Source organism: Budorcas taxicolor, chromosome 11 (assembly GCF_023091745.1).
Source record: "Budorcas taxicolor isolate Tak-1 chromosome 11, Takin1.1, whole genome shotgun sequence".
Taxonomy (NCBI): Eukaryota; Metazoa; Chordata; class Mammalia; order Artiodactyla; family Bovidae; genus Budorcas; species Budorcas taxicolor.
In genome coordinates, this window is record NC_068920.1 from 22,552,965 (window position 1) to 22,580,126 (window position 27,162).

Consider the following 27,162-nt stretch of genomic DNA (forward strand, 5'->3'; position numbering starts at 1 on the left):
ATGCCGTTTACTCATGAGAAAAGGGAAAACGAAATGAAACTTGTCCTTGTAGATAAAGTGGGCTTTGAAAGTATTGTTTCACTGCGGCCTCACTGTGTTCTGCATTGTGCTGGAATCACACATGCACACGCACGCACACACAGAATCAGAGGGCTCAGAAGAGTTTAAGATTATAAGGGGAAGAAAGAAATGTATCAGACTTAGAGCCGACTGCATTTCCTTCCATTAATCCGTGGTGTTGCACTATTCAGTGTCTGAAAGGGTCTAGGTGAAGGGCTCCCGTTTTTCAGTGTCTTCATGTTTTGTTTTTCCTCTGCCCTGACTTTCTGCATTAGACAGTGACCTTCAGAAAGCCAAGTTATTTCGGTTATTTCATGGTTATTTCAGTATCCTCGGCCTTTAGCAGTCTCTCAGACACATGATAAGCACTCTGAATTGTGATGGAGCGTCTACAACGCAAAAGCATATAATCTTTGAGTAAACGCTTGGGTTAAATGAATCCCCCTGAATTGCTGAGCATCTGTTTGGGGTGATTACTTGTTACTTTGGCGGTGTCAAGATTGGTGATGCTGAAACTGGAAAAGTAAAAAGTATGATCTGAGCATTATAGAAGGTGTTAAACCAGCTCTCCCAGCTGCAGTCATTCCCCTCTCTGAGCCTCCAGTGTTTCTTCATCTGTAAAAGTAGATTTGGTGAGATGTTTTCTCAAGATCGCTAAAATTCTGTAAGCCCATCATAGTATTTATCAACCATTAAAACAAAATTCTGAGTTGACTGTTTCCATAATTGTATTTGGTCAACAGGAAGAGCATACATTCATTCAACAAATAGTTCAGGGTGCTGCTATTCTAGTTCAGGGTACTAGAAGTTTTGATTGAATTTTTTTTTTAAGTTAGGAGATAGGATCTCTGACCTGAAAACCTCTAAAGATACCCAAGTAAGAAACTAGAAACGCAAAGAAGATGCTTTGTTGTAGCGTTGCTAAGCCGTTTCCAACTCTCTTGTGACCCCATGAACTGTGGCCAGGCTCCTCCATCCATGGGATTTCACAGGCAAGAATACTGGAGTGGGTTGCCATTTACTTCTCCAGAGGATCTTCCCCACCCAGGGATCGAACCGGAGTCTTGCATTGGCAGAAGGATTCTTTACCACTGAGCCATCACTGAAACTTTAAAGAAGCTACTAAACTGTTGTAGAACAGTGCTTCTCAAAGGTTGATGTGCATTGAAGTACCTAGTCTGGTTGACATGCAGACCTCAGGAGCAAGATGGGATTTTGCATGTATAATAGGTGTCCAAGAGTTTCTGACTCATGGACCACACTTTGAGTAAAGAAGGTCTACACTACAAAGTACTCATCGTATCTTAGAGTAAGAATATGATGGGTATTAGGTAGTACCATTTCCTGAAAGCCTCTAGAGGAGGTGAACTTGAGCCAGGTGGCTGAGGATGTGATAGGCTGAGGGGAAATGAAAACACCTCAGGAGAAGAAACAGCATAAATGATGACATTGGAGGGAAAAGAGCAAGAAATAAGTAGGGCAGTAGAGAGGATTTTGATGGACTGAATTTAGAAATATTTGGGAAAACTAAAAAGATGAGTATGTGCAAAAGATGAGTATGAGTATGTGTGTCTGACTTTTTGTGACCCCATGGACTGCAGCCCTCCAGGCTCCTCTGTGGGATTTCCAGGCAAAAATATTGGAGTGGGTTGCCATTTCCTCCTCCAAGGGATCTTCCCAACCCAACGATCAACATTTATCTCTTGTGTCTCCTGCATTGACAGGTGATTCTTTACCACTGTGCCAAATGGATATTTACTGGTGGGATGGGTAATGAAATAGAGAATTTACTATTGTAGAGCTGAAAAGATTCTTAGAAGTTATCAACTCCGACTATTTTGGTGCAAATGAGGAAACTGAGAAGAAAAATGATTCTGTTAGGTGATGACAGAGCTTGCAGTAGAAGTCAAGCTGAAAATATAGACTGCATACCTTCTGTACGAAGCAATTCAGTTCAGTTCAGTCGCTCAGTTGTGTCCGACTCTTTGCGATCCCGCGGACTGCAGCATGCCAGGCTTCCCTGTCCATCACCAACTCCCAGAGCTTGCTCAAACTCATGTCCATCAAGTCGGTGATGTCATCCAACCATCTCATCCTCTGTCGTTCCCTTCTTCTCCTGCCTTCAATCTTTCCCAGCATCAGGGTTTTTCAAATGAGTCGGTTCTTCACATCAGGTGGCCACAGTATTGGAGTTTCAGCTTCAACATCAGTCCTTCCAATGAATATTCAGGACTGATTTCCTTTAAGATAGACTGTTTGGATCTCCTTGCAGTCCAAGGGACTCTCCAAGAGTCTTCTCCAACACCACAGTTCAAAAGCATCAATTCTTTGGCACTCAGCTTTCTTTATAGTCCAACTCTCACATCCATATATGACTACTGGAAAAACCATAGCTTTGACTAGACGGACCTTTGTTGGCAAAGTAAAGTCTCTGCTTTTTAATATGCTGTCTAGGTTGATCATAGCTTTTCTCCCAAGGAGCAAACATCTTTTAATTTCATGGCTGCAGTCACCATCTGCAGTGATTTTGAAGCCCCCCAAAATAAAGTCTGACACTGTTTCCACTGTTTCCCCATCTATTTCCCATGAAGTGATGGGACCAGATGCCATTATCTTAGTTTTCTGAATGTTGAATTTTAAGCCAACTTTTTCATTCTCCTCTTTCACTTTCATCAAGAGGTTCTTTAGTTCTTCGCTTTCTGCCATAAGGGTTGGTGTCATCTGCGTAGCTGAGATTATTGATATTTCTCCCTGAAATCTTGATTCCAGCTTGTGCTTCATCCAGTCTGGCATTTCGCATGATGTGCTCTGCATATAAGTTAAATAGGCAGGGTGACAATATATAGCCTTGACGTACTCCTTTCCCAATTTAGAACCGGTGTATTGTTCCATGTCCAGTTCTAACTGTTGCTTCTTGACCTGCGTACAAATTTGTCAGGAGGCAGGTAAACTAGTCTGGTATTCCTATCTCTTGAAGAATTTTCCACAGTTTGTTGTGATCCACACAGTCAAAGGCTTTGGCATAGTCAATAAAGCAGAAGTAGATGTTTTTCTGGAACTCTCTTGCTGTTTCAGTGATTCAACAGATGTTGGCAATTTGATCTCTGGTACATACAGAGTTCTTGATACAAGGAAAACCATTTGTTATGGTTGTGCAAGCTGGAAATATGAAGGAAGAATGAAAACAGGAGAGACAGAGCTATAGGAAATAACCTAAAGTCCAAGCATGGAATTCTGGATAAGATCTGGGAGACGAGGAAATAAAGGGAAAGATTTAATCTGAAAATTTTGGATTGTTATATAAGTTATAATGCCCAGAACCAGCTGATTAAGTCATCTTTTTTTCCTGTAAAAGAATTACCTTCATCCTTCTCAGATTCCGATGCAGTATTTCCCAAACCTGATTTCACATCAGCATCACCCCAGAAACTTAAAAAAAAAAAAAAAAGGAATGCCTGGGTTCCACCCTGCATGAATTTAATCAGACTCTCTGGGAGTGAAGTTCTGGCATCAGAATTTTTAAACCTCCCCAGGTGATTATAATGTGCAGCCAGTGTTGAGAATCACTAATCCTAATAAACAGTCACTAGCCGATTTCATAGACTTCATTTCTGCCCCTGAACATTACCTCTAGTGCTATTATATGAGCACTACATCATTTTTAATACTTGGTGTATTTTGTGGTGGATTTTGATGGTTTATAGCACATTCTCTGAGCTCAATGTCATTTATCCCTCATTAACTGTCATGGCTTAGTTGTGAACATATCCTGATATTTCTCATTGGCAAGAAGAGAAAAAGTGATTTGGCACATTATTGGATGGAAGTGATCAACCTGGTCTATGAAACTATATGGTACCATAGTGTGGCAATGTGTTGACTTACAGATATTTTACTTGATTTTATCTTAGGTTTAACAATCTACATTAACAGCCTCTCTAGGATTACAGCTGATGAAAGAGGTAAGTACTTAAAATACCTACTTGGAACTTTTATTTTCAGTTTTCTCTCAAAAAATAATTTCGTTTTTGCTGAAAAAATAATCCTAAAAGTGAGAAGTCCTTATGGCTTTCTCTTGGGCGACTAATTTAATTTTTAAACCTGCATGGATTCATTCATTCATTCATTTCCCCAAAAATAATTGAGTACCTACTATGTGCAGGGGCTTTTTCACATATGAGGATGCCAAGAGAAGAAAAGCAATTTTTCTGTCTTCAAAGAGGAAAGGAGGGACTTTCCTGGTGGTTCAGTAGCTAAGACTCTGTGCTGCCAATACAGGGGGCCTGGGTTCAATCCCTGGTCACGGAACTAGATCCCACATGCTGCAACTAAGAGTTCTTTTGTATGTCGAAACTAAGACCCAGTATATATTAAATTTAAAATATTTTTTTAAAAGAGGAAAGGATAAGAACAATTAATGTGAGGTATTATATTTTTTGGTCTGTACCTTTAAAATGTACCTGACTTTTCCACACTCTCTTACAGCTGAACTCTGTATTTTTAAAATTTTACTCCATTCTGTTAAAAAACAGAACCTAATGCATCTATGTGTTCAAAAACCAGTGGAGACGCAAACACAGAGCAAAGAATTGTGGACACAGTGGGGGAAGGAGAGGGTGGAAGAGTTGGGAGAACAGTATGGATCACATTGCCACATGTGAAATAGGTAGCAAGTGGGGATTTGCTGTGTGACACAGGGAGCTCGACCCCGTGCTTGGTGAGAACCTAGAGAGGTGGGAGGGGGTGGGCAATGAGAGGGAGGGGACGGATGTATACCCGTGGCTGATTCATGTTGATGTATGGCAGAGGCCAGCACAACATTATAAAGCAATTTTCCCCCAATTAAAAAAAAAGTTTTAAAAAATCAAATTAAAAAAATCAAATCATTATTAAAAAACAAAAACGACAAATGAAAGCATTTTTCCCCTTCATTTTCATCCCATATCTGCCCAGTGTCCCACTCACATGCCCACAGAAGTCTCTGTTCTTATTAATGATTGCTCATATACCCATCCAGAGTATTTTTGTCAATATACAAGCAAATAGAAATAGATTCTTATTTTCCACATTTTTACATTGTTTTGTATCTTTAATTTGAAAATATTGCTAAGTTTTTTCCTATATCAGACATTATTTTTTTTCATTTTATTGTAACTCCATAATATTCTATTGTCTGGAAGTATCATAAAGTTCTTTATCTTATTCCTATTGATGGTGACCTAGGTTATTTACAATCTTTTATTACAAAGCTGCATACACAACCCCATATCTGTGACATTTTACACACATTGAATTTATTTGCAGGATAAACTCCTGCATCTATCTGAAATTACAATGTCTTTAGAGAGTGTATGTTAACATTCCTGTTTCCTTAAGCTAAATTCCTGGGAATGGGATTGCTGAGTTGAAAGTCATAAATATTTTTAAGGTTTTGATATTTACTGATAAATTACCATCTGAAAAATTTGTGTTGATTCATATTCCCCCTTGCATAGTGAGTACCCATTTCTCTGAGACCTTGCCAGCACTAGAAGTGAATTTTTTTTATAAACCTTTGTTTGTTTGGTAGGTAAAGAATGATTTGTGGTTGTATATATATATTTGTATATTTATATATATATTAACATGCATTTCTATAACACTGAGATAGTTAAAATTTTATTCCATTTGCCACTGCATAATAGGGAGTTGTTTGTTCATTTCATTTGCCCAATTTTGAAGTTTTAAAATTTCTTACTGATTTTTAAGAAATTGCTTATATTTATTAATATAACTAATAATAATAATATGGCTCCCCTTACCCTGTTCCAGGTGTTATGCTGTACATTTTTAATTGGTCCTGTATACTGTAAATATTTTACCTGAGTTTGGCATGTGCCTAATGTTTATTCAAACAGTATTTCCATTTAAAAGGGCTCCCTTGATAGCTCACTTGGTAAAGAATCCTCCTGCAACTCAGGAGACCTGGGTTCGATCCCTGGGTTGGGAAGAACCCCTGGTAGAAGGAAAAGGCTACCCACCCACTCCAGTATTCTGGCCTAGAGAATTCCATGGACTATACCAGTTAAAAACTTACAGAGGCTTTAAAAATTATGTGATAAAATAAATTAATATTTCCTTTCTGTTTCTTTGCTTTAACACAAAATATCTATGCCATTCAAAAATCAGATTAGCATTCATCTTTATTTTTTCAAGTTCCTGAGTTTGAATGATTTTTTAAGCCCAGATCAGTCATATATACACACATAAATATGAGTATTTTCAAATAATTGTATACCTACAGTGTAGCTGTCTTTTCTGTTTCAAGAAAACATTTATATCCTTTAAAAATTCAAAAAACACAGATAACTAAAAAAGAAGGTGGGACTCAGATTACCCACAATCTCACCAACCTAAACTAATGCTTACTAACAGAGCAAATCCAGATAGTTTTGTATTCACCAAATTCATGTATAAAAAATAAAAAAGAACTGATACAGATGAACTTACAAAACAGAAGGAGACTCACAGCCTTGCTGCTGCTGCTAAGTCACTTCAGTTGTGTCCGACTCTGTGTGACCCCATAGAAGGCAGCCCACCAGGCTTGCCCATCCCTGCGATTCTCCAGGCAAGAACACTGGAGTGGGTTGCCATTTCCTTCTCCAACGCATGAAAGTGAAAAGTGAAAGGAAAGTCGCTCAGTTGTGTCCGACTCTCCGCAAGCCCACGGATTGCAGCCCACCAGGCTCCTCCATCCATGGGATTTTTCAGCCAAGAGTACTGGAGTGGGGTGCCATCGCTTTCTCCGAAAACATAATTATGGTTGCAGGGGTGGGGAGGAAGGATAATTAGGGAGTTTGGGACGGACATGTTGGGACACGCTATATTTAAGATGGATAACCAACAAGGAGCTTTGTGTAGCACATGGAACTCTGCTCAGTGTTATGTGGCAGCCTGGATGGGAGGGGGGTTTGGGGGAGAATGGACACATGTCTATGTATGGCTGAGTCCCTTAGCTGTTCACCTGAAACTATCACAACGTTGTTAAAATGTGCTATACCCCAATACCAAATAAAAAAATTAAAAAGAAAAAAATATGTATAAATATGCCATACTAACTTCAGTCCTGTCTGACTCTGTGCAACCCTATGGACAGTAGCTTGCAGGCTCGTCTGTCTGTGGGGATTCTCCAGGCAAGAATACCAGAGTAGGTTGTCATGCCCTCCTGCAGGTAATCTTCCAGAACCAGGGATTGAACCCATGTCTCTTAAGTCTCCAGCACTGGCATGCAGGTTCTTTACCACTGGTGCCACCTGGGAAGCCCATGGGTATAAACACGTGTATATAAATAAATGTACTTACATATATTTTACAAAAATCGCGTTACACTGTGCATATCTTTTGTAACTCAGTTCCCCTAGCCACTTCCTTAGCTGCACAGGTAGGTATCATTGTGTGTCAATAGCTTTACATCTCATCATTAGTCATCAATGGAGGAGAATTCTCTGATGAGATCATGTCACTTCCAAGGGAAGGAAACCTGGGCAGAAGCATTCCAGGAAGAATCTTACCTGCTTGTCTGATGTTCATCTGACCAGAATTTCCTAAAGCCATTTAATCCTCTTGTTTCTCAAAGACTTGCAGTTTCGCTGCCGGCCTAAATGCCTGCAAAAAGTGGCTAACATAGTGGCCAATCATTAACCTACCCTAATAAGACAGACAGCTCAGAAAGAAAACAAAAATTGCTTTCTTAGCAAGGCATAGCTCAAGATACTCCTTTAGACTGGTTGCCTTCAGTTTGCTTTCTCTCCTCTTTCCCGCACCTCCTTCTCTTTCCCTACCCACTCTACACGCATGCCTCCTTTTAGATAGTTTTAAACTTATGCTTCTTGTTCATTTCTTAAGAAAAGTAATGACAGGGTTTGCTCTCCCAGAGACCTGACCTTGAGTTTGCCCTAACTGCAGCAGTGGCATAGACCCATCAATTATGAATGTGCTGGTTTGTGCAGAGGCTGTGCCAGGCCAGTGGTACTATTACCTTATTCTGAAGACTTTCCCTTATAAATAAATAATGAAATGTTTTGGTGAAATGCCTTTAGCAAAGGCAGGAGAAAATGTTACTTCTCAAAAGGCTAAACACTTTAAAGATTAAAAAGTTTCAAAAAGCCAGCGTTCCTAGAGGGCTTCCTTGGTGGCTCAGATGGTAAAGGAATCCGCCTGCAATGCGGGAGACCTGGGTTCGATCCCTGGGTTGGGAAGAACCCCTGGAGGAGGGCATGGCAACCTACTCCAGTATTCTTGTCTGGAGACTCCCCATGGATAGAGGAGCCTGGTGGGCTATAGTCCATGGGGTCGCAAAGAGTCGGTCACGACTGAGCAACTAAGCACAGCACAGCAGGAGGACAGAAACCATTAATATGAAAAGAAAGGAAGAAAAAGAAAGACATGAACTGGAAACTCTATAAAGTTAAACTAGTGCCCACAGTTCCCTTGAGGGCAAGTGTAGTAGACTCTAGTGAACAATCAGGAATTCCTTGGCAGGCCAGTGGTTGGAACTCAGAGCTCTCACTGCTGGGGCCCTGGGTTGGATCCCTGGCCAGGGACCTAAGATCCCACAAGCTGTGCGGCACAGCCAAAAAAAAAATGTGTAAGTGAAAACCAGAGAACCTAACATAGATTTTGGATACGCAATGACACTTATCCTCCAAATATCTTCCTAGGTTGTACATTTAAAAGAATTAAATCTCTGCACTTAAAAACCTTCATTCCTGTCTATTAAACATAATATTAAAACTGTGCAATAAGTAATTTCAATGACAATGTTATTACCTAGTGGTATGTAAAACAGGTTTTTATTATGAAATTTTTTTTTTCTGTTTCAACTAATTCATATTAGGCTTGTGTATTAAGCTAGCTGTTCGACTCTAGGTAGTAATTCAAGTAGCTTCATGAAGTACAATGAGCATTAGCTGCCTAGATGGTCTATTCTGTACTGTGTACTCTAGTCCTTTTCTAGCAACGTAGAAAATACTTGATCGTTGCCACTAGAGGGCAAATAGCCTCTGGACTCCTCTTGGACCAAAGAGCATCTCAGTCCCAGACAGTCGAAGTTTTCAGTTTCTCATATAACCTAGTCTTAAGCTTTACACTGCGAACTCTTAGTCAGTCCACAGGCTCAGCAAGCTAAGACCTCTAAAAGTCAAGATTTACCATTTTACCAAATGGTCCCATTTGGGATTATACATCTTTTCCTTGAGTGCCCTAACTCCTGACTTTTTTATCCTAACCCTTTCTGATCTCAATCTTAAACCACACTACTCTGCCAGCAAGGTAACCTAACCTCACAGCATTCAACAGCAATCTTAGACCTTCGAGGGGCAGAAAAGCACTCTCCCATCTGATTGATTTCTGATTGCCTTTCCAATCTCATATCCTACCACTCCCACTTGTACCAGTTCAGAATTACTCACAGTTCCTTAAACCCGCCCTTGTTCATGCCCTTGTGTCTTTGCTGAGGCTTCTAAATGCCAGCAATGCCCATCACATATTATGAAGACTCAGCTCAGATATTACTGATGAGAAACTTTATAGTCCTGCTCACCCTTATTCCTTTTACTTAGCGACAGATTTCATTTCTCCCTCCTGTTTGCTCCTCCAGCATCTAGCAGACACCTCTGTTAACAATGCTAACTCTGCTACTGTGATTATGTCTAGCAGAATATATGCATGTTCATTCTGTTCTGAAATGTAAACTCAGCTGTCTTGTCTTTTCTGCATTAGAAGTTGTTAGGGGTTCTAAAAGAAAGATGAATGCAAATAACTCCCCTCCTCTCCAGGAAGCAGAGACCAGGCAATTGTGGGTTTTAAAGACTGAGTTCTCTCTGCCCTTGAGTAAGGAGGTACAAGATTTCTGCTGATGAAAATTTGGACTTCATTGCTAGTTTTAAAAAGCAATTAGGACTTTTGGCATAAAGAAATATTTGGAATTCTGGAGAGGCTGAGGTAGACCGAAAATGGTCCAGGGAGGCCAAATATCATTGCCCAGAGCCAGGAAAGTGATTTGAAATGCAGCTGCTGCCTGGAGGTGCCCCGTGGGTGGGCTTAGAGAAGAGCCCCTGATGATGGGCAGTGATGATGTACTCGGGAGCAGTGCTGAATAAACCCTGCACGGCCCTCCCCAAAGGACTGTCTAGTTGAGTGGGCACTCTGCCTCAACTAGAAAAAAAATCGCAAGATGTGATTCTCAGCCTATGATCAAGTCTTTTTATTTTTTAGGCAAACACAGACTGTTCCTAAAAACAAAGATCACTTATCATGGTGATCATTTTGGAATGTGTAAGAGTATCGAGTCACTATGTTGTACACCTGAAACCAATAATATTGTAAGTCAATTATATTTCAATAAAGAAAAACACCCAAAAAACAATTATTGACAATCATTGAAAACAAGGAGTATCTAAGAAATCAGTCAAGAGGAATCTTAAGGAGACATGACAACTCGGTATAAAGTGGTGTTCTGGATCAGATCCTGGAACAGAAAAAGACTTAAACGAAAACTAAAGAAGTGTAATAAAGGCTTCCCTCCTAGCTCAGTCGGTAAAAAAAAATCTCCCTGCATGCAATGCAGGAGACCTGGATTCGATTGCTGGGTCGGGAAGAGCCCCTGGAGAAGGCAATGGCACCCCACTCCAGTGTTCTTGCCTGGATAATTCCATGGACAGAGGAGCCTGGCAGGCTACAGTGCATGGGGTTATAAGAGTCGGACACAACTTAGCAACTAAACCACCACCACCAAAGAAATGTGATAAAGTGTAAACTTTAGTTAATCACAATGTACCAGGATTGATTTGTGAATTACATTTATATATGATATCAAGGTTAGATGTTAATAATAGGGGAAGCTAGTGTGGGGTATATGCAATCTCCATTCTTTCTAATGACCCTGTAAATCTAAAACTGTTCTAAAAGCTAAATGTTTATTTTTAAAAAAGAAGGAAGGGGACGAGGAGGGGAGGAGAGAAAGAAAAACACAAACAAACTAACCTGTGAGAATGTCTCCTTCAAAACCTTTAGGAAACAGGACACACCCTGGGCACCTGGACCCATGAGTGCCTTGACTGTGGACACTGGTCAGATTATGCTGATTGACATCCCCAAACCCTGGTTTTAATAAGTTACCAATGCATAATTATTGAATTAAGATTTCTTTCCAGTAAGAGAGTAGCAAGAGGTAGTGAAGAGAATGTTTTGTGTGTGTGATAAATAAAACTGCAAAATGTATTTTGTTTACTTAAGCTGATAAAAAAAACAATTTGTAGGACTATCCAGTTCAACAGTGTTTGCCCTGACTCTTAGAGTTTTGTATGAATAACTAATAATAGTATCTTAGTGCAGAAAATAAATTCCATTTTTTAAGAATATTGTCATTTTTCTGATGTTAATTAACTTAGAGGAAAACCATCCTTATCATAGTGAGATGTTAAAATTGAGGTAGAAAAATACATAGAGATCAGATACAAAACATCTAAATAGCTTTAATAAAGAGCAAAGTTTCCGTGTTTTTTTTTCATATAAAAGGAAGCAAACGTGTTACAGTTCTCTTAAGCACTAATATTTGAAGTACATAGATTGAAAATGGAATGTACTTATATAATATGTTTTTGACATAACATTGTTCTCTGTTTTTTTAGTTTAGTGAAGACCTCTTGGAAAATGACACATCAAAAAGCATTTTATCCATGATATATATTTCAATATAATTTATAATAGAGACTTCTCTCAAAGATTTGCATATCTCATGATATTTGTCAATATCAATATGGTATGGTTTAATAGAAATGTACACTTAAAAGAAGAGAGTATGGAAGAAAGAAAAGATGGCCTCAAAATTAAGGTTTTAGATCATTATCTATTCAAAAGCTTTTCCTCTGCCAGCATTCTGTGCATTGACTGAAGCAGTTGGGGGTCTTGCTGATGACTCAGGACCCCGCTAAGCTGTCTTGCTTATCACGAGGGAGGCTATCTAACACAAATATAAAGCTGTAACCCTTTCTCCTTGGCAAGGAAGTAAAAAAAAAAACCTAATAGATTTTTAGTTTGAACAGGTAACTCCTACTGATATTTTATTCTGGACATATTGTGAGAAAAGTAAAAAGGTCATTTTTTGGCACTTTCAGAATAAATTTAAATCACTGATGTTTTAAAATAGACTCACTTTCAGATAGATATTAACATATATTCAAGAAAATATATTAATTCCAGATGATGATAATTAATGATATGAAGCTGATTCTGTTTCTCTCCAAAAATAAAATAAGAGGAATGAAGAAAAGGAGAGAATGCAGAAATGTACATGGTGGGAAGAAATAGGGTGGAAGGGGTTCTAGGTGGGTTAGAGAAGAAAGAAGAGAGGGTAAAGACATCTCTGTGCCAATAACTCTATGGTTCTATGGTGCTTGAGAAATTCATATGCATTTTCTAATTTTCTTCACAATATCAACAAATCAATTCTTATCCATATTTTAGAAATGGGACATTCAGAGAGTTTAGTAACTGGTCCAGGGTCACTCACAGTAAGAAGACGATTCAGATATCAAACCTAGATTTCCTTGATCCTATAGACTATGGAACCCAGTATGCCATCTCTCAGCATTTCCATATCAAAACTTTTCAGGTATGATTTTTAGGTTGGAGGCTTTGTTAGGTTAATTCCTATATGTAAGAGCTCTGGGAGGTCCAAGTCATTGACGAAAGCTAACAGAACCTCATCAATTCCCTCAACATTGTTTGATGACTGTAATCTTTGCTATCCTTTGTGGCCCATAAAGAAACATTTCATTACTTCTGCCAAACGCTGTATGCTATCCTATAAACCAGGACAATCTTCAGTTGGCAATATTCTTAAAGAATGGAATTTGTTTTATTTTCTGCACTGGTGCCATTTTTGCTACGTCTGCACTCACAGTGTTTAGGGCAGTGCTCAAAAATCTAATATCCTGGTTATGTTTTTTATGGCTCAGAGAGTCAATAAATTTTCAATTCTGTAAAAATAATTTCTTTTGGTTCGTTACTATTGTTTCTAGTTCTCTGTAGACACTTTTCATCTTGTCTTTCAATTCCTTAAAATATGAATGGTGATTGTGTCTGAAAACTCCAGTGTCTGGATCCCATGTGGGTCTGTTTGTCTTGTCCATTTTTCTTTTGGATTTTGGTCATAACCTGTCTCTTTCTTTAGCTGATTATTATTGATCACCAGACATTGTGATTGTAATTGTATTATTATTGATCACCAGACATTGTGATTGTATTATAATTGTCAAGAGATTTTATATGATGCTATATGACTCCAGAGTGAGGGTTCATATGCTTTAGGCAGGCAGCTAGGTTAGGGGCACTGCTGCTGCTGCTGCTAAGTCACTTCAGTCGTGTCCGACTCTGTGCGACCCCATAGACGGCAGCCCACCAGGCTCCCCAGTCCCTGGGATTTTCCAGGCAAGAACACTGGAGTGGGTTGCCATTTCCTTCTCCAATGCATGAAAGTGAAAAGTGAAAGTGAAGTCGCTCAGTCGTGTCCAACCCTCAGTGACCCCATGGACTGCAGCCTTCCAGGCTCCTCTGTCCATGGGATTTCCCAGGCAAGAGTACTGGAGTGAGGTGCCATTGCCTTCTCCAGTTAGGGGCACTAATAACCCCTAAACTCCTTAATCTAATCAGCAAATGGAGCTCATCTGAAGTTGGGTTTTTTTAATTCCTATGAGAATTGGTCTATTTCTAGTTCACTATTATTCTTGGGTCTAGCCCTTTTGAGTCCAAACTGACAGCTTGAGATGTTGTCCAAGATCTTTACTCCTTGGCAAGCATTACCTCCATGAGTCCATCCAAAGCTCTCAGTTCTCATCCTCTTAGCCCTAGCTTTCAAAATCAGCAATCACTTTAAGGAGAAAAGTGGACCCAAATACCAGGTTCATCTCTATGGACTTTCATCATCTTCTCGATCTTGACTTCACAATTCTTCACAGTCTTGCTGGCTTTGCACTGATTTTACACTTTTTTTTTTTTTTTTTTAATATTTAGTCTAGCTTCTCTAGCTGCTCTCAGTGGAACTTATGCTGTCATCAGTGGAAGAGAATTCACTTATACCATATCAATCATTTTAAAACTTACTGTTAGTATAAAAATACAGTTTCTATTTTTAAAAGTTTAGATAGTTGGCTTCTTGTAAAAAAGAAAAAACAAACAGAAATTACAGCAAACTGACCCTATGTTCCTGCACGTCAGCTGTCCCTTGAATTAGAGTAACTGCTGTCACTTTGAGATGGGTCAGGCGTGATCCTAGTTCACAAGTCTTGCCATATCCTAGTTTATTGCACGGCTGCCTTTGTTTTTGTGACCCCTGCCCCAAGTTTAAGGGACTGTTTATAAATTAGACATCATGGATTTCAATAGGCTAACTCAAGTTCTTTTCCCAGAAAATTAGTTACCACCCAGCAGCAACAGAGACTTTGCTTACCTGCTTTGGTGGTGGTGGTTTAGTTGCTAAGTCGTGCCCAACTCTTGTGATCCCATGGACTGTAGTCTGCCAGGCTCCTCTGTCCATGGGGATTCTCTAGGCAAGAATACTGGAGTGGGTTGCCATTTCCTTCTCCAGGGGATCTTCCCGACCCAGGAATCAAACCCAAGTCTCCTGAATTGCAGGCAGACTCTTTACCAATTGAATTACAAGGGAATTGATATACCTGCATTGATAACTCTCAAACTAAAGACATTTCTATCCACATAAGACAGTTGAGGTAAATCACACATCATTTTTATAAAATATTCTGCAATGAGTTTCCATCCACAAACATTTCTCTTTTTTACTTGCCAACTCACAAATTTTGATTATCTAATTGTGACCATACAATTCTAATCTATATCAATTGCTTAAAGACTTACAATTTCTTCTTTGAGTCTTATTTCCTTATTTCCTCAATTGAACTAATTAAATGATCTGCATGGAATTTTGCAAAAGTTAATCTGGGGATTAGTGAATGTTCAGTTGCGAGGGAAAGATCGACTGTCCCGTGCATTCTATCCATGACCGGCAAATATTCATTCTGTCTCTCACTCATCAAATATTTGAGCAGACAGTCTGTGCCAGGCACTATCCTAAATGCTAAAGACTATAAGATGAGTAAGACAGAGGCCCTGACCTAGAGAAGCCCGCTGTAGTAGGAAGACAGACACAGCAAACAATTCATACACTACTTGGTGATAAATGCTATAAACGAGTTAAGAGCAAAGAGCTATGGGAGGGAGTGACTAGGTATATCTTAGGAGTAGGGAAAAAAGGTTTCTCGAGGGAAGTAGAATTTCAGCCTACTCTTATGTGGATGATTTAGGCATTGGTGAAGAGGAGAAGGAGTTTCCCAGGTGGCTCAGTGGTACAGAATCTGCCTGCAGGGGATGCAGGTTCGATCCCTGGGTTGGGAAGATCCTCTGGAGGAGGCAGTGGCGTCCCACTCCAGTATCCTTCCCTGGAAAATCCCATGGACACAGGAGCCTGGCAGGCTGTGTAGTCCATGGGGTCACAAAGAGTCAGACACGATTGAGTGACTGAGCAGGCAGGCACAAGCACTCTAGGAATAACCACTGTACAGTAAAGCGTGGCTATCCTATCTGGGTTTACTCGAAAGACTAATGGGTCCACAGAGCTCAGCACAGTACTTAGCACAAAGTGGTTCTCAATACTTGTTTTGGGTGAATGAGCAAAGTAAAGAAACATGGGGATGTTTACCATAGCTACAGGTCAAGGGATAAGGGATAAACTGGAAGGAGATAAGATACGTAAGATAGTAACAGCGTATGAAGATAACTGTATCTCTGAACATTACATACACGTTTTCATCTAGATGCTGCTGCTAAATGTCTGAGATACTGCCTTCACTTAAGTCCAGGAGTATAGTACAGTGAATAGGGTTTTCAATATTATGACTTAAAAGAGCCCGTATTAAATTTTGACAATAAAGGAGAATACCAGAAGACCTGACAGTAGCATCAGATATATAAATTGCTTGAAGTAAAACAATGATAGTACATCTTTGAAGTTAAGGTTTTTCCCCATCTGTTATTTCTATTAACTCTTCCTGATTCCAAACCTCAGTAGCTATCCATTTTGTCTGAGGTCTTTATAGTTCTCTCAGTCCTAATTTTCCCCAAAAGTTGGAGATGCAATGTAGTATCCTGGATTGGATCCTCAAAAAGCTGAAAAAAAATGGGTTAGATTCAAATTGTCTGTAATTTAGTTAATAGCTGTATAACAAGGTTAAGTTCTTAATCATCACAAATGTATCATAATCATGAAAGATGTTAACATCTGGGGAAACTGAGGAAATGGTACACAGGAACTCTTTGTTCTAGTTCTGCAAATTTTCTGTACATCCGAAATTATTCCAAGTGAAAAGGTTACTTTTTTAAAGTTAGAATGGGAAGGATTATATTCACAACATATATATCACCATACTGGATGAGTTGCTATTGCCCTGTCCAGGGGGTATTCCCAACCCAGAGATCGATCCCAGGTCTCCAGCATTACAGGCAGATTCTTTACCATCTGAGCCACCTGAGAATCCTCTATTACCTACAGAGAAATCAAATTCACTTAAAGACTGACCCGTGATGTAGTTCTATCCCCTGGAATGACTTAGGCACCCCCAAATTCAGAGTATTTATGGCCTCCTTTATAAGTATCCTTTTGTGCTGCTTTTTGCCTTCCAGACTGATTGGGCTTTATATTTGCATTCTGAGGGAAAGGCATATGTATCTTGTTTTTTATGCTTATTGTCTTTACCCAGAACTGATATTCCCAGGATCCCTCATTAAGCTAGAAAAGTCACTGGGAAGTAAGCCATACTCCTTAATAATAACACTAAATAAAGAACAGCAAAAAAAATAAAAAATTACAGTAGAAATTCTTTGCTGGTGTAGTTCTTTTTATTCTTTGTACAATAATTCACATCTGTTGTGGAACATTTAGGAAGTAAATACAGAAAATAATTTTGTTTTTATTGGTATAAATTAATACTTCATTGCAATAAATAAGAGGGAAAGAAAGCACCCAGTGAACATACTGTCTTTAGCTGGCATTTAAGGTGATTGTGGAAACAGAATAAAATGCTAAATTATGTTATGACAAGCAGATGCTTCAGGTAATGTCGGGTAAACAATGGTTAACATAGCAGGCAGCATGTTTTACTGGGTTACTCTCAAGGTGTGCACATATACAGATAGGATCAGCATGATTCAAGAGCAGAATCTTTAAGCATCCATTGACTTACACTGTAGAGAATGTAAGTTTAATAATGATGTGGTTGAGTCACTCTTCTGCAAGACCACAGGCAGTAAAAGGACCCCAAAACCACTAAGAAGAGCATTCTCTCTGAGCATATGAGAAAATAGCATCCTCATAAATGTTATTCTGAAATCCACAGGCAAAAAGAATCAAATAAAATAGGGACTTCAAAGGTGACTCAGTGGTAAAGACTCTGCCTGCCAAGCAAAAGATATGGGTTCAATACCTGGATCGGGAAGATCCCCTGGAGATCCCCTGGCAACCAGCTACAGTATTCTTGTCTGGAAAATGCCATGGACACAGGAGCCTGGTGGGCTGCTGTCCACTGGGTCACAAAGAGTCGGGCACGACTTAGCAATTACACAACAATAACAAAGCAGAGGGGCCAGGGGGAATGATGTAAGCAGGAAGAATTTGCTTTGATTCCTACAAAGCAACTGGACAAGTGAGATTAGACTCATACCCAGAGTTTCTGGTTAGCTGTCAGAGTTGCTTCCTGCCCACAGTTGAAGAAGTGAAAAAAATATAGGTGACTTCACAGACCACCTGGCAAACAGCTGATCTGGAATAGTCAGAGCTGAAAGGACGGGAGCAGATAAGAGGTGTTGTAAGTGACAGATCTTAGTGTCAAAGGTGCCGGCTGGAGGGACTGCTCAGAGAGCTATGGGCAAAGCGCTGTGAGAAACTGAGCCTAGAATGTGTCCCTTAATCACAAGACTGATTGGAAGGACTAATCCTGAAGCTGAAGCTCCAATACTTTGGCCGCCTGATGTGAAGAACTGACTCACTGGAAAAGACCCTGATGCTGGGAAGGATTGAAGGCGGGAGGAGACGGGGACGACAGAGGATGAAACTGTTGGATGGCATCACTGACTCAATGAACGTGAGTCTGAGTAAGCTCCGGGAGTTGGTGATGGACAGGGAAGCCTGGCATGCTATAGTCCATGGGGTTGCAAAGAGTTGGACACAACTGACTGATTGAACTGAACTGAATCAAGACATTATGTTAGAGCTCATGCACTCATTTCATGTGTCCTATTTATAAGAGAAGTCCAGCAATACATTCACATGATGAGTACAAAAAAGAAGGGAAAAAAATACTTAGTTAGAGATTTTTTTTTTTTTTAAATCCTTTTACAGTGCTTTCTTCCAGTTGGAAAGTAGGCTATTTGGATAGCTGGCATCAACTGCATCATCAGGTCACTGAAAACACAGAAAGATAAAATTTCTACTTTAAAGAAATTACTACATGGCACCCTAGCAGACTGAATATAGAAGCAGGTGATAATATTTTTTTAGGTGGATGGCTAGTTTCCTATCTGTATTGAATATCTGTATCTATCACCTATTTGAATACATCTAATTAAAAAGTCTTCCTTCTTTCCTATGCTTGCTGTCCCAAGGTACAAAGCAGTAGCTGGAAGATGAGATAGATAAAGTGGATCCCACTGATACTGGATTTTTCCCTGGTAGATGAGGTTTCTTACTGCCTGTATTTGTAAGAGCATTTGACCTAAGGCACTCCCTAGCGCTTCTGTGGTGGCTCAGACAGTAAAGAATCTGCCTACAATGCAGGAGACCCATGTTCAATCCCTGGGTCTGGAAGATCCCTTATAGAAGAGACAGGCTACCCACTCCAGTATTCTTACCTGGACAATTCCATGGACAGAGGAGCCTGGCGGGCTACACATTCTATGGGATCCCAAAGAGTCAGAACAGGACTGAGCGACTAACACACAACACAATATACAAGGCCCTCCCTGCTCTTTGAAACTATTTCTTTCCATTTTCACTGGTCTCTCTTCTCACATTCTTTTCTGCTTCCTCATCTTCCCAACTTCTGAACATTGGTGTGATATAGAACTTGATCCTTGGACTCCCTTTTTTAGCTACCCTCTCTCCCTAGACTGCATTATCCAGGCTTGTGGAGACAATACCATTCACGTGGGGATGATCACTCCCAAATTTACATCTCGAGCACAAACATCTCCCTGAACTCTAGATTCAGATATGCAATTTGGGTCCAATTTGGATCCTTAGTAGGCATGTCAGTTTAATACAGGCAGAACTAAACTGTCATTCCCCTATCCCCGCCCCTCACATAGGATTCTCTATCAGTAAATGCCAACTCTGTCCTTTCAGTTGTTTAAGACCAAAAACTATAGAAAACTTTGACTCATCTTTTCCCTAATAACCCACAGGCCGTAAATCCAAAATATATCCAGTACTTCTCACCACTTTTGCTAAATCAGCCGATCAAAGCTTGGATCATTGCGGTAGCCTTCTGCCAACCTCTGTCCATGTATTCTGTAGAACGGTGTCAACACAGCAGCCTTAGGCTCCCCATCATATCCCCATCATATGTCTCTCAATATCCTATGGATGCTTACTTAAAATAGCTTGAGGCCATTGCTATTATTCTTGAAGAAGGAAAATCATGTGGTCTTGCAAAAGTCTTTTTGAAAACAAATGAACTAAAGTATAGACTATTGGAGTTGGGCAGAACCCTGTAGACTAAGTGGTGCTAGCCTCTCCTTGCCCTGGTAGATGGGGAAGCTGAAGGGGAAAATATTACATGAATCTCAGGCAGTCAGTAGTACAGTTAGGACTGCGGTCAGATTAGGCTGCAGGTCTGATCATGTCTCCAAGGCTGGAATCCATGAGTTTTTCAGAATATCTTACAGATTATAAATCATATTTACCCCCAAATCAGCTGATCTTTTTTCTGTAAATATTTGATGTCTACAACTTAATGAGTTTGGTGATGAGGCTATGTCTATGAACCCATTACAACAATCTATGCCATAAACATATTCATAGCCTTCAAAAGTTTTATCCTGCTTTCTTTCTTCTTCTTGTTGCTGTTATTCTTGTGTGTGCTATTAGGGCATACAATATAGTATTAACTATAAACACTGTGCTGCATTCTATCTGTAAATCTCTAGCATTTATTCATCTTGCATAACTGCAACTGTACCTTTTGATTTATCTTCAGATAATTCAGTAATCACAGAAGTTACATAGTTCAGCTTCATGAAAAGATACATTATATGTAACTTCAGTCAAAGTACTACAGCTAAGAATATATTTTTCATGACTTATAATTCTGTTGAATTTTGAGAGCTTTAGGGAGTGAGCTCATGTTGTTCTCACCGAACTCTGTGAAGAGTTTTCATTGTCAGAAAAAGGGCTCCACCCTCCCCTTTGCTGGCTATGATAAACAGCCCTGCCAAAGCTGCCCTGGTGGTTACACTGTATTGGGAGTTCTCCTCCAAAGTGAAACTTGGCTGGGCAACCGCCACTCCTCCTATCACTCCTAAGAGTCTATATTTGGAGAACCAGTTTACCCTGCTCTGATTCTTTTTGTACTTATTTTTTGACAGTTTCTTCCTTTAATCATCCCTGGCTTAAGTCTAAGCTTAAAAATAGAGCATGCATATGAATGATTAGTGATTAGGCTTCTGAAAGTGAGTATATATATTTACTTATAGGTTGTGTGTATACACGCTGTCATGTCTGACTCTTTGCAACTCCATGGACTGTATAGCCTACCAAGCTCCTTTGTCCATGGAATTTTCCAAGCAAGAATACTGGAGTGGTTTGCCATATCCCACTCCAGGGGATCTTCCCGAGCCAGGGATCGAACTGTATCTCTTTCTCCTGCATTGGCAGGCAAATTCTTTACCGGAGTCACTTGGGAAACCCCCTACTTATTGATATATAGATATAGATTATTAATCTAGCTGCCTCTGATTGAAGTTTTACTCTTTTGATTTTCTTAATCTACATTTATTCTGTTGACTGTAACTGCTAAATAATTTCACTCAGTCCTTCATTTTGAGGTGCCACCTCTGAGGATCATGAAAATTAAATGACTTATCTATATGTGGCGCTAGTGGTAAAGAACTTGCCTGCCAACGCATGGGACAAGAGACTTGGGTTCAACCCCTGGGTTGGGAAGATCCCCTGCAGAAGGAAATGGCAACCCACTCCAGTATTCTTGCCTGGAGAATCCCGTGGACAAAGGAGCCTGTGGGGTTACCTGTCCATAAGGTCACCAAGAGTCAGACATGACTGAAGCGACTTAGCACATGCATATCTATATGTGAAATCATTTCATAGTGCCCAGAATATAGTCACAGTTCAATAAATGGTAGGTTTTACATGCTGTCATATCATCACCACCAACATGCATCTCCACTTTATCCCCTCCCTAGTTCATTCCCATTCATAGTGTGTCAACCCCTGGGATGTCTACACAAATAACTCTCAAAAAATTATGTCTGGAATTGTCTACCTTTATCATAGCAGAAAGTGAAGAGGAACTAAAAAGCCTCTTGATGAAAGTGAAAGCGGAGAGTGAAAAAGTTGGCTTAAAGCTCAACATTCAGAAAACGAAGATCATGGCATCTGGTCCCATCACTTCATGGGAAATAGATGGGGAAACAGTGGAAACCGTGTGAGACTTTATTTTTTGGGACTCCAAAATCACTACAGATGGTGACTGCAGCCATGAAATTAAAAGACGCTTACTCCTTGGAAGAAAAGTTATGACCAACATAGATAGCATATTCAAAAGCAGAGACATTACTTTGCCGACTAAGGTCCGTCTAGTCAAGGCTATGGTTTTTCCTGTGGTCATGTATGGATGTGAGAATTGGATTGTAAAGAAGGCTGAGTGCTGAAGAATTGATGCTTTTGAACTGTGGTGTTGGAGAAGACTCTTGAGGGTCCCTTGGACTGCAAGGAGATCCAACCAGTCCATTCTGAAAGAGATCAGTCCTGGGATTTCTTTGGAAGGAATGATGCTAAAGCTGAAACTCCAGTACTCTGGCCACCTCATGTGAAGAGTTGACTCATTGGAAAAGACTCTGATGCTGGGAGGGATTGGGGGAAGGAGGAGAAGGGGACGACAGAGGATGAGATGGGTGGATGGCATCACTGACTCGATGGACATGAGTCTGAGTGAACTCCAGGAGTTGCTGATGGACAGGGAGGCCTGGCGTGCTGTGATTCATGGCGTCTCAAAGGGTCGGACACGACTGAGTGACTGAACTGAACGGAAATGAACCCCTAGGCTTCATAAAAACTCATATGTACATTGTTTTTTAAATTTATTATTACATTTACTGTTGATGACATTAGTATTTTTCAAAATGTGGTCCTTGAATCACTGCTTTTGAATTATGGGAAGCAGAAAAACTAGGGGTGGTCCCCAGTTATCTGTATTTTAGGCAAGTACACAGGAGATTGGGTTATGCACACCACCATTTGGCAACATGTGCTAGTCTACTTTTGATCCCTACCATTTCATCAATGCCATCATTTTGCTGTTGATTTTTAAGATGGTAAAAGAGATTTATTTTACCACAGCCTTAAAGTAACCCATATTTGCAGAGTACAATTCTTTAGCTCATAATTAAAATATATAACTATACTACTACTATATAAAGGTTAAAATCTCTAGGGGAAATAGAAGGACCAAGTACAAATTGCTAGATAATGGATGAATGATAATACAATGATTCAAACCTTGTCAGGGTTTAGGTACCTTCCTAAACTCCCGTGTGTCCCTAAACTGTAAGCTCCAAGTAACAGAGTTAGAAGGGAACTGGCTATTTCCCTGCTTTCATTAGAAGATTGAATTTGATGATGCACTATTGTGTATGCTGTAAATCCTTTTTAGAACTATATAAACTCTACTTCCTAGAAAAGAAGTCAATAACAATGTGGAAGATAGCCAGAATTCATCTTTGCGATAGGACTATAGAGTAATGAGACTAGTTTTCTTGGATGACTTACAGAAATCAAAATTGATAACATAAAGCCATACTTTGTATTTCAAAAACACAACCGCTACATGACTATAAATATCTTCTGAGTTGTAGATGAGATTCTTGAGCTAGATGGTAATGTTCAACGCATATGCACAAAGCAAACAGGATGCTTTAAAATCAGTGCGGAATCTCTTGCAAGATGATATATTAGTACTATTGGCATAGGCCAAGTACCTTTATCACCAAGGTGTCTGTTTATCTCTTTGTTTTCTTTAGTAAAGTAGCATTAGGCATTTAGAAGTGAAGACCAGTGAAGCATTTTACTAAAACTATAACTGGAAAGCTAATTGGAGATTGAAAATTAAGTGGGAATAGTGTGCAGAGTGATGTAAGGATGCCATCAAATCATAGAAATTACATTTGGAAAGGATCTAGATAATTTCCAGTCCAACCTCCCACCCAGATCCTCATATTCTGCTTTAAATATGTGAATATAGAGGAAATCCTATGTCTTTATCTAGTAAATATTTATATCATGCTCCAGCAACTGAACTGTCATTACAATAATAATTGGTTCAAAGTACCTTCTCTCACATTTTTTCCCTCCTTGTATTTACCTTCCTAGATGTCAGACCTGGATTCCTGACCTCAAACCCTTGTATTTTCTCTGTTATCTCTGAAATATTGGTTCAGAGATATTTGTTATTTTAGTACCCAGAGACCTCCCAATTACTAATCCAAATTCTTCTGCTGGTTACAAGACAGCCTTTATTCGGCATGTATTACAACCATGGTAAAATTATAAAAATTAACCAGCCAAGAGGAGAAGCCATAATGTTCTAGACACCTGATTTTTACTCATAACAAGGTAACAAGAACTAACATTGAGATCTTTGGCCAATTTCCCTCCTCTGCCATGGACCATCCCACTAGCAAGTTGATGGACTATTGAGAAATGGTCTTTGAAGTTGGTTATCACCCTGGCTGCCCCTGTCTACTCACTCCTAAAACCTGGTACCCTCTAGAAATACAGTAACTAGAACAGAGACAGAACTCTGACTGCTACGTCTTCCCATTTTTTGAAACATTTCTAAATTTTGTAAGGCATAAGGCAGATAATGTTTTTTTTAGGTTACTCCAAGTCTGAAGGAAGGAGAAAGTCCCTTATAACACCTGCCATAAAGATTCTGAGGAGGGCATGGCAATCCATTCCAGTATTCCTGCCTGGAGAAGCCCCAGGGACAGAAGTGTCTAGCAGGCTACAGTTCATGGGGTTACAAACAGTCAGACACAACTGAGGGACTAAGCACATAAAGATCTTAGAACCACCATTTCGATAAAACACTAACCACTCTTTTTCATTTCAGCAGGACAGATATAGAAAGATGCCCCAGGAGCCTGATGGCTCAACAAATGTGCTATGGCAGGGTGAAGGAAGAGTGTCCTCCTATTGTTATTTCCTGTCCCTTCAGAAATGAAATAATGGACTTCAGACCTCCTGAATTACAGAAGCACTGTCCTCATAATCAGCAAGTTAGAATACTGATCATATTCCAGCTGAGAAAATGAAGAATCATTTTCTACTAAGGACATTTGTATTCCAAGATGAATTTTGCCAAAATAGGTAAGTTTTATTAGTAACACCCTTTCTAAACTCCTGGAGTTAAGTGAAACCTTGTACCCACTTAAGTGACATAGTTCTATGGTTGTTTAATAAAGTGAATCAGCACCTAAGTGTCCAAGAAGAACTTCATTTTAAAAATGCCTTTTCAGTTGAACAGCAGCAGCCAGGGCTCTGCGCTCCCCCGTGGCCGTGGGCCTCCACAGGGCCACAAGGCGACTAAGAACATGAGCAAGTTGAGGCACAGCCACCGCCGTGGGTATGTCACCAACACACACCAAGTTCCTGAAAGACATAGTCCGAGCGGTGTGCGGCTTCGCCCCTTATGAGCAGCGGGCCATGGAGCTGCTCACGGTCTCCAAGGATGAGTGGGCCCTCAAGTTCATCAAAAAAAGGGTAGGGACACATATCCACACCAAGAGGAAGAGAGGAGCTAAGCAACATCCTGGCCATCATCAGGGGAGAGGCAGCCAAGAAGGACTGAACCCTTCCCCTCTGTGCACAATAAACCTTTTCAGGAAAAAAAAAAAAAAGGCCTTTTCTGTTCACTTATTCCTGATTTAAATTTTTATCAATAGAACAGGTGGTTTACCTTTTGCCATTGGAGTACATTATGGTGGTCACTACTGAAGCCTGGTAGTGTAGACATGGAGGAATAAAAAGGTTTAGGTCAACGTGGGTGAATATAGTGATTCATTGGTGTATATCAGGGACATAAACTTCATTGTCAAATTTGTTTGCAGCTGCATGTAAATTCTGATTGTAGGAGATGCTTGATCAAGAAAATAAAGAGTTGAAGAAATGAGAGGTATTTCCAGCCCTCTGACCTCTCTTTCCGATTACATCCCTCCCTTGAGAAATCTCCAGCAAATGCATACTTTAAAGTTTTATCAGCCTACCTAAGGCTTTTTGCTAAGTAGACAAGAACCTTTCTGGGATATCAGCTGAGCTGGTGGCTCCACCACTACTCTGCCCCAGCCCTTCCCCGTTCTCATTCCAATAAGTCAGCCACACTCTAAGTCTGTGCAAAATCTGCCAGTCACCTCTGACCCGCTCTTCACTAGGGTGTCATCCTAGTAGATTCTGTCAACCCTCCTGAACAGCCTGATGAATTCTTCGTATATGGATAATTCTCTTTACTGCCTATGATAAGTAGCAAAAGATAAGGAAGAACTGGCCTTGCCGGTAAGATGTTTCTGACAGTTGAAAATTCAAAACAAACAATTCTGGAAATTCCCTGGCAGTCCTGGAGTGAGGATGCAAGGCTCTTGCTACCAGGGCCCTGGGTTCAATCCCTACCAGAGAACTAAGATCCCACAAGTTGTGTGGTGTGGTAAAAATAAATAAATAAATAAATAAAACACAGTCCTGACACAGCTTAAGGAGAATTACATAGTAGCATGAAAGCAAATACAAACTGTCATGTAACATTGATGATGTGATAAGAAAACAGAAAAAACTACAAATAATAAAACATGCATGTGTGTATTCTTAGTCTCACAGTCATGTCTGACTCTTTGCGACCTCATGGACCATAGCCCACCAGGCTCCTATGTCCATGGAATTCTCCAGGCAAGAATACTGGAGTGGGTTGCCATTTCCTCCTCCAGAAGATCTTCCCAACCTGGGATCAAACCCGAACCACATCTCTTGTGTCTCCTACATTGGCAAGCAGAGTCTTTACCACTGCACCACCTGGGAAAGCCCCTCTTATTGATAAGAGGACATACCAAAACAATGGAAAAAATAAAATATCTATAATAAATCATGGCATGTCTGTATAATAGAATACTAGGCAACCATAAAAATCATGAGAAAGCCAAGTAATTATTGATCTGGAACTATACCCATATTATATGAAGTGAAAAATTAGATTTTCTGGGAAGTATGCATTGCACACTAAAGTCTTTGCTCAAGAAATAATATTTTTATTCATGGGAAATATACACAATAATATATTAACAGTGGTTTGTGCATGACCTTTGCTTTTCATCTTTGTGTTTAGAATTTCTTTCCAATTTGTATATACATTTATTATAAAATGGAAAATGAATAAAGCTACTCTAAAAAATTATAGTGAGGGAATGCATGATAGATGGCTTCCCAGATGAAGAAACCACATTGATCTAAGTCCTACAATGGTTATTTAAAGAGTTGGTGTCTCTGGATTGGAAGAAAGAGGAGTGAAACATTGTTTAGATGGGATGAAAATTATGAGATGAGGAAAAAAAGTACTAGGTGACTGTAGGGAAATATAAGTTGAGGGTTTGGACTGAAGCAGAGAGAAGGAGGGATACCCTTAAAGCTTCAGTCCTCCAAGCCTCTGCACTTTCTCTTCCCACTACCTGAAAAGTCGTCTTCCACTGATGAAGTCATCTTCCACTGATGAAGTCATC

At 39.8% G+C, this 27,162-nt stretch overlaps 1 pseudogene; it reads left to right on the plus strand.

The window, feature by feature from the left end:
* Nucleotides 1-25,250, plus strand: LOC128055145 (60S ribosomal protein L36-like; annotated as a pseudogene).
* The last annotated feature ends 1,912 nt before the right edge of the window (nucleotides 25,251-27,162 follow it).